Source organism: Protopterus annectens, chromosome 14.part0 (genome assembly GCF_019279795.1).
Source record: "Protopterus annectens isolate FY-2018-M chromosome 14.part0, PAN1.0, whole genome shotgun sequence".
Taxonomy (NCBI): Eukaryota; Metazoa; Chordata; order Ceratodontiformes; family Protopteridae; genus Protopterus; species Protopterus annectens.
This window is the reverse complement of record NC_056748.1, coordinates 992,058,505-992,072,741: the sequence shown is the minus strand read 5'-3', so window position 1 is coordinate 992,072,741 and position 14,237 is coordinate 992,058,505.

Here is a 14,237-nt window from a genome sequence, read left to right as displayed (position 1 = left end):
TGCAGTCAGGGGCGGTGCTGTTTCCTGCTGCAGTCAGGGGCAGTGCTGTTTCCTTCTGCAGTCAGGGGCAGTGCTGTTTCCTGTCTGTCTCTCTATATCCTCAGACTCCTTATGCTCTCACGCTTGCTGTTTAGTGACTGTAAAAAAATGGCAGTCATTTTTTATTTGTAATGTCTGAGTTTCATGTCAGCTTAATATGCTGCTGTGAAGTGTCAGACTTGATTTTCAGTAGGCATTACCTGCACATTAACACCATGCTGGAGAATATTCATTTTCCAATCACAATGGCACATTCTCTAAAAGAACACATAGCACACTATAGCATCTTTCAATGTTCTGTGTTTAGAAGAAAAACTGGAAAGTCTGTGGAAGGTTTAACTTTTTAGCTTGGAAAACTGCAGATTTGGCAACTGGCTTACAGGACATGAGAAATATGATTTGTGACAGAAATGGTGGTTGAAGGTCTTTGGTAACTATGACACAACTGGTGAGACCTAGACTTTGTGACCTATTATCTCTATTGCCTCCCTCTTTTTTTCTCCCCTGATTGTAAGTGCATTTCGTCTCACCTTCTATCTCACTGTCCTCTCGCTATCTTTCCTATCACCCTGTCTATCCAGTCAGTACTCTCTAATTACCTCTTGATTTTAATTTGAATCCATCCATCCATCTCTGGTTTGTAATACTTGTTCCCCTTCTTACTAACTTACCTTAGCACATTTTTGTTTGTTTGTTTTGCAGCTTGAATTACCAGTACTACCACTTGGGCTACCCCCCACTGTGCCACCATTTACTTCTCAACTTGGACTGCATACATTCCTGACATCCCTCCAACTATCTACAGAGATGTGTCACCCTGTAACCTATAGTGTAGATGACTGCATTCAGCCATCAGCTGTTTTTTTCTGCTGTAGATTTCTAAATTGTTTTGGGTGATTTCTAGGGTTAGCACTCTAGTGGCTTGACCGACCCAAAGACATCTCCTTCCCTGTAGTTTGTTCCATTCTTCTTTCCCAGGGAGTAATTCCCGTAGCTGTTACCCAACCCCGGAGTTTCACCACTTATACCACTAGATGACAGCATAAGTCTGCAGTAAGTCTTGTAAACCGGCCTCATAATTAACTGCCATACAGTCCCATCCCATCCCTCATAAATACATAGATAGCTAATAAAGAGTTAAGTAACCTCTCTAAGGAAAGGTAGAAGAGACACATCTATTTATCCTGCTTTTTGGTCAGAAGTGTTTCTGTTTATTAAATACCATCCACCTACTTGATATAGGCGTTTGAAACCTTAATCCCTCCAAACTGATTGTTTTTGGTGCGACTCTTTGGTGGGACTCTTGCCTCTTCCAGCGGGGGCTGGCCTCGCTCCACTTGCCCTCACTATGCTCTGGCTCAGTTCGCTCCCCTACCCTACACCCATTCCCACCCACCCCATATCAATTGCATTTATACCTCACCCTGTCATACCCACCACCAATCACACTCCTCCACCTAACAACAGCTCTCACACTTCCCAGTCTATCATATCCCACACCACAGCCCTCCTAATTACCACCTCTCACAACACCAGACACTCCCTTCCTCCAATTACATTATTCATCTTCAAACTCCTCCCACTACCAATTCTCCACTAGCAGACACTCCTCTAGTCCCAACTCAACTCCATCCCTTTACCCCACCTCACTCCTTAATTAACCAACCCCAACCAACTTTCAGTATATTTACTCCTCCATACAATTATACATCCAAAACTGCCATAAAATCCTGTACCCTACCTATCCACTACCTCTCACCCACTCTCAACAACTTACACCTTAGCATCTTATAGCTAAATAACTCAACTATGTCTCTTCTGTTCAACATCGTTCTTCTCACATTCACTCTCTAACTCTCTCTCCTTCTTACACTAACTTCATATCATACAACCTATTTTCCTTCCCCACCCTCCCCTACTACATCAACTCAGTATCACACTACACCTAGCTACACTGTTATCTGCTCTAGCCTGCATCCAACAAATCCTATGCTACAAAAGAAAATGATTCTGCTCCCCACACAACACAGCACTATTTCTCACCGAGATCACAAACGCATCAACTATACAAAAAAAGCCTCTACCTAGCTACTTCCCTATTCTCTGTAAATTAACCCTCTGTGGTGACATACACCCAAATCCAGGCCTTACTCCCCCTTCTCATAACTCTCCAAGCTACACAAAATGTTTAAACTTTACCACTGTTAATCTCCAGAGCATTAGGAACAAAATTCCCCACCTGCATGCATGGCTAAGCCAACACAAACTAGACTTCACCTCCCTCACTGAAACATGGCTAAAGCCAGATATCAAAGATTCCAAAATTCTTCCCCCAAACTACTCCTGCCTCAGATTGAATAGACTCCACAAAAAAAAGTGGTGGCGTTGCCTTACTATACCCAAGCACCTATACAGTCATTCCTCACTCTAAGCCTATTCCTCCTTTCCCTTCTGGTAGATGGTGGTGTTGCGTTACTATACCCAAGCACCTACACAGTCATTCCTTACTCTAAGCCTAGTCCTCCTTTCCCTTCTGCTGAGCTATTAGTTACTTTCCTCAGACTTAATAACAGCAAAAGCCTTTGCATTATAGTTATATACATTCCCCAGGTAACACCTGTCCTATTCTAGAAGACATTCTAGCCTGCATAAGTCACAACATACAAAACAAAACTATAATAATAGGTGATGTCAGTATCAATTGGCTAGACATTACCAATAAAAAATCATCTACAAATATCAACCTCTATACTTACTCCCAACTTATATCTGATATTACCAGACCAGAAAAAACAATAACAAAGGGTCAACCTTGGACTGGATCCTGGTTTCTGAACCCGACAAAATCTCTTCCTCAGGCACTCTCCCAAACAGTATCAGTGACCACTGTCCAGCATTCATTATATGCAAGCCCATCTCTACACTCAGCCTTCACCAATATAGATATTCCAGAAATTTGCCTCATTTCTCCAATGATACCCTCAATGGCATACTGCAGAAAACAAACTGGAGCCCACTAAAATCTCTCCCACTCAATAAAGCTGTGGAATTCTTCAATTCTACATTTCTACAAACCCTAAACAGTCTTGACCCCCTCAGTCTAAAGAGAGTAAAATCTAAACACTCCTGCTGGCTGTCAAAAGCCACAAAGCAACTCATGTCCTCTAGGGACAGTGCCTGGAAATCCTGGCAAGAAAACAAAACACTCTCCATCCTCAATCATTACAAACAACTTTGAAATCAAACTAAACATTTAGTTGCCAAAAACAAAAAAGAATACTACCTATCTATGCAATACCAGCATAAACAAAATCCCAAGAAATTCTGGAGAACCATTAATTCCCTATTCCACCCAGACACTAATAATACTCCATGCCCAAACACAGATAAAACCCCCTCTGAGCTAGCCATACTCTTTAATATATATTTTATTGACACCATCACCAACTTTACAACCACCTTCCCACCCACACATTATAGGACCACCATCATCACATAATCCTTCAACCCTCCTACCCAACTTCTCTCTATCACCCATTCCCACATCCATGATCCACATACTTCTCCAGAAACTAAAACCTTGTACAAATGCCCCTGATAATTTACCTTCAAAATACCTAAAATTAGCAGCCCATTCCATCACCTACCCTGTCAGCATCCTCCTCAGTAGGTCAATTCAAGAATCTTGCATTCCAGACATCTGGAAGAAAGCTTTTGTCATCCCTCTGCACAAAGGCAGCAATAACTCAGAGGTTTCAAACTTCCATCCTATAGCCATTCTCTCCCCCATCTCTAAAACACTTGAGAAATGTATCCACACTCAGCTCCTAAATCACTTAGCAAAACACCAACTGCTTTTTCCCACTCAACACGGCTTCAGACCCGGCCATAGCACCAACACTGCCCTTATTTCCTTTATACATACAGTTAATAAAGCTCATGATGCTGGCTGCTTAGTCTCTGCTGTTTTCTCGATCTTTCTAAGGCATTCAACACCATTTCACATTTTCTACTAATTACCAAACTCTTTAACCTAGGATTACCCCCCCCACCCCCACCCTTCAATGGTTTACCTACTACCTCAATAACAGGCAGCAATCCACCAATTGGCAGCACTCCCCCTCTCCTTTCTTCCCTACAAATACAGGTGCTCCCCAGGGTTCAATACTGGGTCCCCTCCTTTTCAGCATATTCGTTAACAACTTCCATCAAACTCTAACACATAGTTCCATCATCCAATATGCTGATGACTCAACAATAATCTGCTCCTCAAAATCTCTCTCAATATTATTACAGTATCTAACACAAGAAGCATTCAACTCTACTGAGGATTGGATGTCCAAGAATCACCTCACCCTTAACCCCAATAAAACTAAACTCCTATTATTTACCCCCTTAAAAACTAGCCCTATCGATAAATCTCATTTACTGTCACTTCCCAAAACAACACTGTCCTAAAAGTTGTCCCTAGTACAAAATTGCTTGGAGTCATTATCGATGACAAATTAACTTTTGACCTTCATATCCACAGTAACATCAAGAAGACACATCAAAAGCTTGGTGCCAGCACCTTGTATAAATACTAATTGCAACTAGTGTATTGTCAAAAGCTTGTGTATATGTGCCCTTATGCACATTAAAATATATATAATACCAAGCTATTAACATCTTAGAGGCACTAGATCCTTTTAGTAAAACTGCTGATAGAAGTTGAAAGTAATAATACGTGTTTTTTTTTAACTTGATAGTGTTGTATACAGGAAACCCAGCCACTGGGGATGCACAAGCCAGTGCATTTTTTGTGCCGGTCCCAAGCCCGGATAAATGGGGAGGGTTGTGTCAGGAAGGGCATCCGGCGTAAAATTTTGCAAAATCATACATGCGTTCAACAGTACAGATATACATACCAGATCGGTCGAGGCCCGGGTTAACAACGACCACCACAAGTACTGTTGGCCAACAGGGTGCTGGCGGAAATTGGGCTACTGTTAGCTGAAGGAGGAGAAGAGGAGGAAGGCATGCCCAAAGGCAGGTAAAGGCTAGGACTGTGATAGTGAGGGTCGGAACTTTGAATGTTGGCAGTATGACTGGTATAGGGAGAGAGCTAGTTGATATGATGGACTGAAGGAAGGTTGGTATATTGTGTGTACAAGAGACCAGATGGAAGGGGAGCAAGGCTAGTTGTATCGGAGGTGGGTTCAAATTGTTTTATCATGGTCTGGATGGGAGGAGAAATGGCGTAGGGGTTATCCTGAAGGAACAGTATGCTAAGAGTGTTTTGGAGGTGAAAAGAGTATCGGATAAAGAGATGTTTATGAAGCTGGAAATTGATAGTGTAATGATGAATGTTGTTAGTGCATATGCTCCACAAGTTGGGTGTGCGATGGATGAAAAAGAAAAATTTTGGAGTGAGTTGGATGAAGTGGTGATGACTGTACCCAAAGGTGAGAGACTGGTGATTGGAGCAGATTTCAATGGGCATGTTGGTGAAGGGAACAGAGGGGATGAGGAAGTGATGGGTAGGTATGGTGTTAAGCAAAGGAATGCAGAAGGTCAGATGGTAGTGGATTTTGCAAAAAGGATGGACATGGCTGTGATGAATATGTATTTTAACAAGAGGGAGGAGCATAGGGTGACATACAAGAGTGGAGGAAGATGCACACAGGTGGATTATATCTTGTGTAGAAGGGCCAGTCTGAAGGAGATTGGAGACTGTAAAGTGGTGGCAGGGAAAAGTGTAGTTAGGCAGCATAGGATGGTGGTTTGTAGGATGACATTGGTGATCAAGAAGAGGAGGATGAGTGTGAGGGCAGCACCAAGGATCAAATGGTGGAAACTGAAAAAGGGTAATTGTGAGGTGGAGTTCAGGGAAGAGTTGAGACAAGCACTGGATAGCAGTGAAGAGTTACCGAATAGCTGGGTAACTACAGCAGAACTAGTAAGAGAGACAGCTAGAAAGGTGCTTGTTATGACATCTGGAAAGAGGAAGGAGGACAAGGAGAACTGGTGGTGGAATGAGGAAATGCCGGAGAGTATACAGAGAAAGAGGTTGGCGAAGAAGAAGTGGGATTGTCAGAGAGATGAAGAAAGTAGACAGGAGTATAAGGAGATGAGGTGCATGGCAAAGAGAGAGGTTGTGAAGGCTAAGGATAAGGTGTATGAAGAGTTGTATGAAAGGTTGGACACTAAGGAGGGAGAAAAGGACCTGGCTAGACAGAGGGACCGAGCTAGTAAAGATGTGCAGCAGGTAAGGGTGATAAAGGATAATGAGGGAAACGTACTCACATGCGAGGAGAGTGTGTTGAGCAGATGGAAAGAGTACTTTGAGGGGCTGATGAATGAAGAGAATGAGAGGGAGAGAAGGTTGGATGATGTGCGGATAGTGAATCATGAAGTGCAGTGGATTAGCAAGGAGGAAGTAAGGATAGCTATAAAGAGGATGAAGAATGGAAAGGCTGTTGGTCCAGACAACATACCTGTGGAAGCATGGAAGTGTTTAGGTGAAATGGCAGTGGAGTATTTAACTAGATTGTTTAATGAAATCTTGGAAAGTGAGAGGATGCCTGAGGAATGGAGAAAAAGTGTTTTGGTACCGATTTTTAAGAATAAGGGTGATGTGCAGAGCTGTAGTAACTACCTAGGGCTTAAATTGATCAGTCACAGCATGAAGTTATGGGAAAGAGTAGTGGAAGCTAGGTTAAGAAGGGAGGTGATGATTGGTGATCAGCAGTCTGGTTTCATGCCAGGAAAGAGCACTACAGATGCGATGTTTGCTCTGAGAATGTTGATGGAGAAGTACAGAGAAGGTCAGAAGGAGTTGCATTGTGTCTTTGTGGACTTAGTGAAAGCATATGACAGGGTGCCTAGGCAGGAGTTGTGGTACTGTATGAGGAAGTCAGGAGTGTCAGAGAAGTATGTAAGAGTGGTACAGGATATGTACGAGGGTAGTGTGACAGCAGTGAGGTCTGCGGTGGGAGTGACAGATGCATTTAAGGTGGAGGTGGGATTACATCAAGGATCAGCTCTGAGCCCTTTCTTATTTGCAATGGTGATGGACATGTTGACAGACGAGATCAGACAGAAGTCCCCGTGGACTACGATGTTTGCAGATGACATTATGATCTGTAGTGAGAGTAGGGAACAGGTGGAGGAGACCCTGGAGAGATGAAGATATGCTATAGAGAGAAGAGGAATGAAGGTCAGCAGGACTAAGACAAAATATATGTGTGTGAATGAGAGGGAGGATAGAAGAATGATGAAGATACAGGGAGTAGAGGTGGCGAAGGTGGATGAGTTTAAATACTTGGGATCAACAGTTCAGAGTAATGGTGAGTGTGGAGGAGAGGTGAAGAAGAGAGTACAGGCAAGATGGAGTGAGTGGAGAAGAGTGTCAGGAATGATTTGTGACAGATGAGTACCAGTAAGAGTGAAAGGGAAGGTCTACAAGAGGGTAGTGAGACCAGCTATGTTATATGGGTTGGAGACAGTGGCATTGACAAAAAGGCAGGAGTCAGAGCTTGATGTGGCAGAGTTGAAGAGGTTAAGATTTGCACTGGGTGTGATGAGGATGGACAGGATTAGGAATAAGCATATTAGAGAGTCAGCCCAGGATGGAAGGTTTGGAGACAAAGCCAGAGAGGCAAGATTATGTTGGTTTGGACATGTGCTGAGGAGAGATGCAGAATATATTGGGAAAAAGATGCTAAGGATGAAGCTGCCAGGTAACAGGAAAAGAGGAAGGCCTAAGATAAGGTTTATGGATGTGGTGAGAGAGGTGGTTGGTGTGACAGAGCGAGATGCAGAGGACAGGAAGAAATGAAAACAGTTGATCTGCTGCGGCGACCCCTAACGGGAACAGCCGATAGAAGAAGAAGAAGTGTTGTGTACTGGGAAATACATGGGAGGGGGACAGTGTACATACATTTGGCAAGTTTACTCTAACTTGCTGTTGTGTCTTTCGGCTTTTAGGGGTCGCCAGAGCGGAACTCCGGTCCGCTAATGTTTGGTAGTGGATTTTTACATGCCGAGTTACCATCCCAGATGCACAACCTTCAATGAAGGCACACCTTGTTCTTTATTATAATAGGATGGTAATGGGAGTAATAATGTGTAGAAACTGATATTTTATACTTATAACTGAGTATATGTGTTTTAAAGCATACTGTCTTATTTACTGTATCCATTAATAGAGTATGTATTGCCAGTTTTGATATTTCAAAAGTCCGTGATATAACAGTTTCTTTTTTACCTTCATCTCAATGATTGTGCATGTTTAGTTTCCTTTTCCCTCCAGAAACAGATGTAAATCTTGTTAACTCTGTCCTCGAGACGATTTTCTTGCTATAATGCAAAAACTTCACCTATTTAGTGTCTCGAGTGCAGTACAGCCATGTTTTCACTCATAGCAGCTTCCCAGATGATTTACTTTGTTTAAACAGGAAATGTGATCTCTGAACTTTTGTCATCATCGCGCGACACTCTGCAACGAAAAAGACATCAGATTTCAGCTGCTGGACTCTAAAACAAACTATATCAGCTTTTCTACACTGTAGAGATGTAATCCTAGCTGAATCTATTGAAAAAGGTACTAGAAGTGTTTTCATTTACAAAGCTATTCAGTGATGTGCTTTTAACATAGTAATGGCATTTTACTGGATAAATGCATGAATTTATTTCAAATACTTCTAATGCTTAGTAATGTTGGGGTAAGCTTATTCTGCTTGTTAAAACAAAAAGGAAGTATTATGTTTACTGTTGGCATACAAATCTGCAATGTAATAAGTTTCAGGGGAAAAGAATGGACACAATAACATTTATAGTTCTGACAATATCCCAGGGATTCACTAATCTGCCATGCAGGAATAGGCTATTCCTGCACAGAAATGACCGTTTAAGGGCAGTACGGCAACATGCCATGCATAGTAATGAAGACGTGCTGCCTCTGCTCCTAAACGGACACTGAGCGTGGATGAGTGCAGGGGTGTGTGTCTGAGAGCAGAGCTCTCACAATGCACATGCCCCTACACTCAGGAAGTGCTATTCAGCCATTACAATGAACAATAATGCTCATAGGAGGATGCATACCTCCCAACTGTACAAATCTTCATAGAATGTCCAGATTTGTCACCCATACAGTTGGCCTGTACCCCATTTGTCCTGGAAAATCACTGGAATGATCTCAGGATTGAAGTTGGTAAATAATGGCATACATTTCAGTTTCAGACTTCAAATCCATCAGAAAATATATATTAAAACAAATCCTGTTACACTAGCAACTTTCCCCAAGTTTATAAGAGCAATATTTAAAATATGTCTGTAGTTGGACCTCATGTTGTCAATCTTTGTCCAGATAATTTGCATGAAGAGGTTGAGAGGTATGGGGGGGGTTGCTAGGATGTCTTCCAAATGTGCAGATGCATGCAGGAACCCACAGAAATAAGTGTAATCTGCCCCTTTCTGGAGAAAATAACAGTAGAGAATTTATTTTTATCAAACAGATTAAATTTAACCGTAGGTGCGCGGGTTTGCCCATTGCTTACCTACGCATACTGTAGCTTAAATAGCACAAGAAGATAATTAGCAAGATACATTCACTTGAAGCAATATTGCAATAGTGTCGTGGTCAGAGCATTTGCTTTATGAGCAGTCACTCCTGGTTCGATCTTCACTGCAGTAAATTCCATTTTCCACGTGAAAGCAATTTATGAACTTTTTTGCTGTATAACCTACTAAATAACATATATTTGTGAACTGAAGTACTGCATTAAGTGCAGATGTGAGGTGTCATTGTAATAACATGGTAAGATGCACAGATAAACACAACTGCCCCATACAGTATACTTACACATGAATCAGGGATACTAAATGAAGTTATAATGTGTAATGAATGCTAAATCCATAGAGTGTCCAAATCTACCACTTTCCCAAGAACCATGTTTCATTTCTTTCTAAATCAGTGCGGGGGTAAGTGGGAGTAAGCACTTTTAAGCAGTAGTAAGCGAGTTTAAGCTTGTTTGTAGAGGGGTAAGCAATGTGCACACAGTTTAAGCAATTTTGAAGCTAACTCTCTGTAAGAAAATTTAACCGGAAGTTAGCATTGTTTACCGTCATGAAACCCACTTACACCTGCTTAAAAGTGCCTTAATCACTCTGTATCCAACAGCCCTTGCTTTGCCCAGCAACAAAATAAACAGGCCTTGTAGGTCTTGAACCCAGGATCCTGTATACTATAGTCACAGCAGTTAACCAGTAAGCCATCACAGCTGTACATAAAATTGAGGTATACCCAAACAGATCTTCATATAGCAAAATCACAATTCACATGTGAAAGGAATCTATAAACAGTTTTATGTTATATAACCTTCCACATTACATAATATATGTGAAGTGAAGTACTGCATTAATTTCAGATGTGAGGTGTCATTGTAATAAAGTGGTGAAATCCTCCATTAAACACATGTACCCCATACAGTGTACGTACACATGAATCACGGATACCAGACAAATATATAACATGTAATGAATGATAAATCAATGCCAAACAGCAAATAGTGTGCAAATTTAAAAATAAGCAATGCTAAGCATTAAACACCTCTGCTTAGTAGGTGTAAGCAATACGTAGCCCAGCTAAATAGATTTGCCCATTGGTATGCCCCTGTAAGCAATGTCATCCTTAGGTAAGCAGGTTTGCCCATAGCTTAGCATTTTCAAAACCATCCAGTCATGGCAACGTGCAGGAAATTGGCCATATTTAAACCCCACAGGCGGGAATACATCTCATAACTGGTTGCAGCTTCCTCCTGTAGGCACTATTGCTGGTGTTGTAGAAGGATTGCACTTCTGAGCACAGCACTGTGGCATCCAGGAGTCCAAAGTCATGGCAAGACTCCTTGTTAAAGACCATGAACAGAGACTGCTGCAGCGCCTGTACCAGGGTTCCCAATATAAAGTGGAAGCCTGTGACCATCTCGCCCGTGACCTCACCAATGCCACTGGCATCCCTCAAACTGGTGAGCAGGTCAGGCATCACTATGCCAACCTGAAATGGAGGAAGAGGGAGCTATTGGATCAGTGGATCCAGGAAGCTAGGCAGACGGGTGATGTCCCAGCCGTGTGTATCACTCTACTACCTGTTTAATAATTGCCAGCTCATGTATAAGTATGGCTAAATATTCCTCTTATGTCTTTGACAGTGGCAGCAGAGCAGGCTGTGAATCAGGAAGCCTATGCCTGTAGGCTGCAGAGGCTGCATCATGAGGCAGGTTAGTGATAATCTTGCATGAACTGTCATAAGAAATAAATCTAAAAGTAGTAGAAAGGTAATTGCCAGTATAAAACCTGTATTGTGTATGGGGTGTACTGAATAAACCAGACAATATGGCAGGAAGAGTCTCATATAGGTTGTATGTAAATAAAAAGGTAACAGCCTGGCAATAAAGGTCTAACTACTGGACAGCTTGTGTTTACTCTGGTATCATATGGTAATGTAGTGTTGCATTCTCTTAATAGCACTGTTATATTAAGCACTGTTACCCACACTGTGCTACATAAATAAAATGTGTAGGAATGTCTGTATGCAACTGTTGTAATCACAAGGTCATATTGTACAACTGAGAGAGACTTAGACAGAAAACAGTGAAAAGATACACACAAAAATCCAAACAGCACACTCAACTGAGATGTAAACTGTTGTATTTTTAGCACACACAACCATGGTTCAAATCCTGGGAGTGGTAGTAAGCTGTTTGCAGAACCATACCCCTCAACTGTGCAGATATTTTGTCAGAAAGTTCAGATAATTGTCTTAAGTTTCCTACCTGTCACTCTGTCCCCCTGGAAAATAAGTGGGATGATCCCAGAAGTTTAGGCAGCAAATAATGATATACAACTGATTGTCAGACATCATAACTGTCAGAAATATATCTATAAGAACAAACCTGTGACTCTAGCAACTCACCAAGATATTATGAGAGTAATATGCAAAGTATGTCCCATCTCCATCCCCATGTTGTAAAGCTATGACCAGAGTGTGTGCAATAGTAGAGTGAGATGTATGTGCATAATAATAATGTGGAATCTGGTAATATGTGTGGCAACATTCAGGTAGTGTCAACAAACATTCCTTCCACAGGTCTGTCAGATACGAAAACTGCGCCTAGAAATAAAAGATTGAAATCCTGGACTGGTATTGTTTAGTCTGGTATTGTATGGCATTGTTAGTGTTGCAGTTTCTCTGAATAATAATGTATTACTCATCACTGTCATCCACACTATGCTACATAATAAAACTGTCTAGGAAACCCTGTATGAGTGTTGTAATTACAAGGACAGATTGTAAAACCACGGGAGACTTACAGACAGAAAGCAGAGAAGATACACAGCAAATATCTATATAGCACACTCAACTGTGATGTACACTGTTTTGTTTTTAGCAGACATAGCCATGGTTCGAATCCTGGGAGTAGTAATAAGCTGTATGCAGAATCATACCCCTCAACTGTACAGATTTGTCCAGAATGTCCAGATAATTGGCCCATATCAGCTGCCTGTTAAACTGTCCTCCTGGCAAATCAGTGTGATGATCTCTAACATTTAGGCACCATTTAATGACATATAATTGATTGTCAGACCTGTAAATATTCAAAAAATGTATATGAAAACAAACCTGTCATTGTAGTAACTCACCAAAGGTTTATGAGGGCAACAGTCAAAATATGTCCCACTTTCACCTGCATGTTGTCAAGACTTGCCCAGAGTGTGTGCAATAAGAGATTGAGAGGTATGTGCATAACATCAACCTGGAATCTGGGAATATGCGTAGAAACAGTCAGGTAGTGTTAACAAATAATACCTCCACAGGTATACCAGGTAAGAGGTGTATACTGCAGGTAAAACACAGTTCACGTATATAGTTGTCTACAAACATACCACTGTCCAAACTAAGGCCATAGGGTAGTGTAATAATACCTGTAAGGTACAGATTACAGCACTGACTAGGAAAGTATTGAGAACTACAGGGATATATAAGTTGTTAACTGACATCTTTCTCTCCCCCCCCCACCATATCTGCAACAATAATGTAAATACACAACTCAATGGGTATGTGTACAATTAAATCTACTGTTGGGACATATGTCCTATTGTTTGATAAATAGTGAAATTTGTTTCTATGCATGTGCCATGTTGAAATACACCCACAATGGTGGCATGCTGTTGTAATGGCCACTGCGGTTCCATATATGCATGTGTTCTGTTTGCTATGCAACTGTTCCATATCTGGTGTTTTGGGTTAATGGGAATATCTATGCATGCTGTTATACCTAATCCTGGAATGTGTTGACTATTACTTACCCACATATGTTTTAAAATTGAAACACCATAGCACGTTTGGGAAGGCCAGTCCCAGCGGACCCACCTCTCCCACCTCATCTGGCCATGGCACCGGACACCAGCATGTCTGGGGCCCACTTTGGGAGCTTCTCATCCGCTGGCCCTGCTCCACCTTCAAGTGGAACCACCTCAGGGGGTGGGGCACGCCCCCCCAGGAGCGGGCGCAGATAGGAAACTGTCACCCGACATCAGGTCTGGGGTCTGGTGCATACCGAGCTCCGCAGGGAGTTTGATTAGCTACTCCAGCTTGAGGGCCATGTGGCATATCTAGAGGGTCAGCATGCCCCTCCTACCCAGCCCCCAGCACAGCTACCTTTGGGGCCGTGAAAGTGCAGTGGTGACTGCATATGGGTGGGGACCTCAGTCTCACTGTTTCCATATGGGGGCTCATGGGCTTCTGACTTCCAAACACCCCTCCACATGTGTCATATACCGCCCCTGTATGCAGTCTTGTATGTCATCCTACCCACCCTACCTCCCCAAATATACCTGCTATCCCTCCCCAACATCCTACTCTCACCTTAAAAAAAAAAGGGCAAGCTGTTCCCAAAAAAAAAATCTCGCCCCATGCATAGTTGTTCATTTCGTACACATGTCCACTGGACACATGTAATCTTGTCTAATTGGCTTCACAACATATTATTGTTGTCCTCACCCCTCTCTCAGGGGTATGAGTGTCCAAATCTACCTCCAAAGCAGTGTATGTGCACAGCTGTTGCTGTAGAAGAAATGGGCAGCTATGGACCTTCCCTACACCCATCCTGCACATCCCTAGCTATTTTCCCTACTATCTTTCCCTCTTTGTGCCC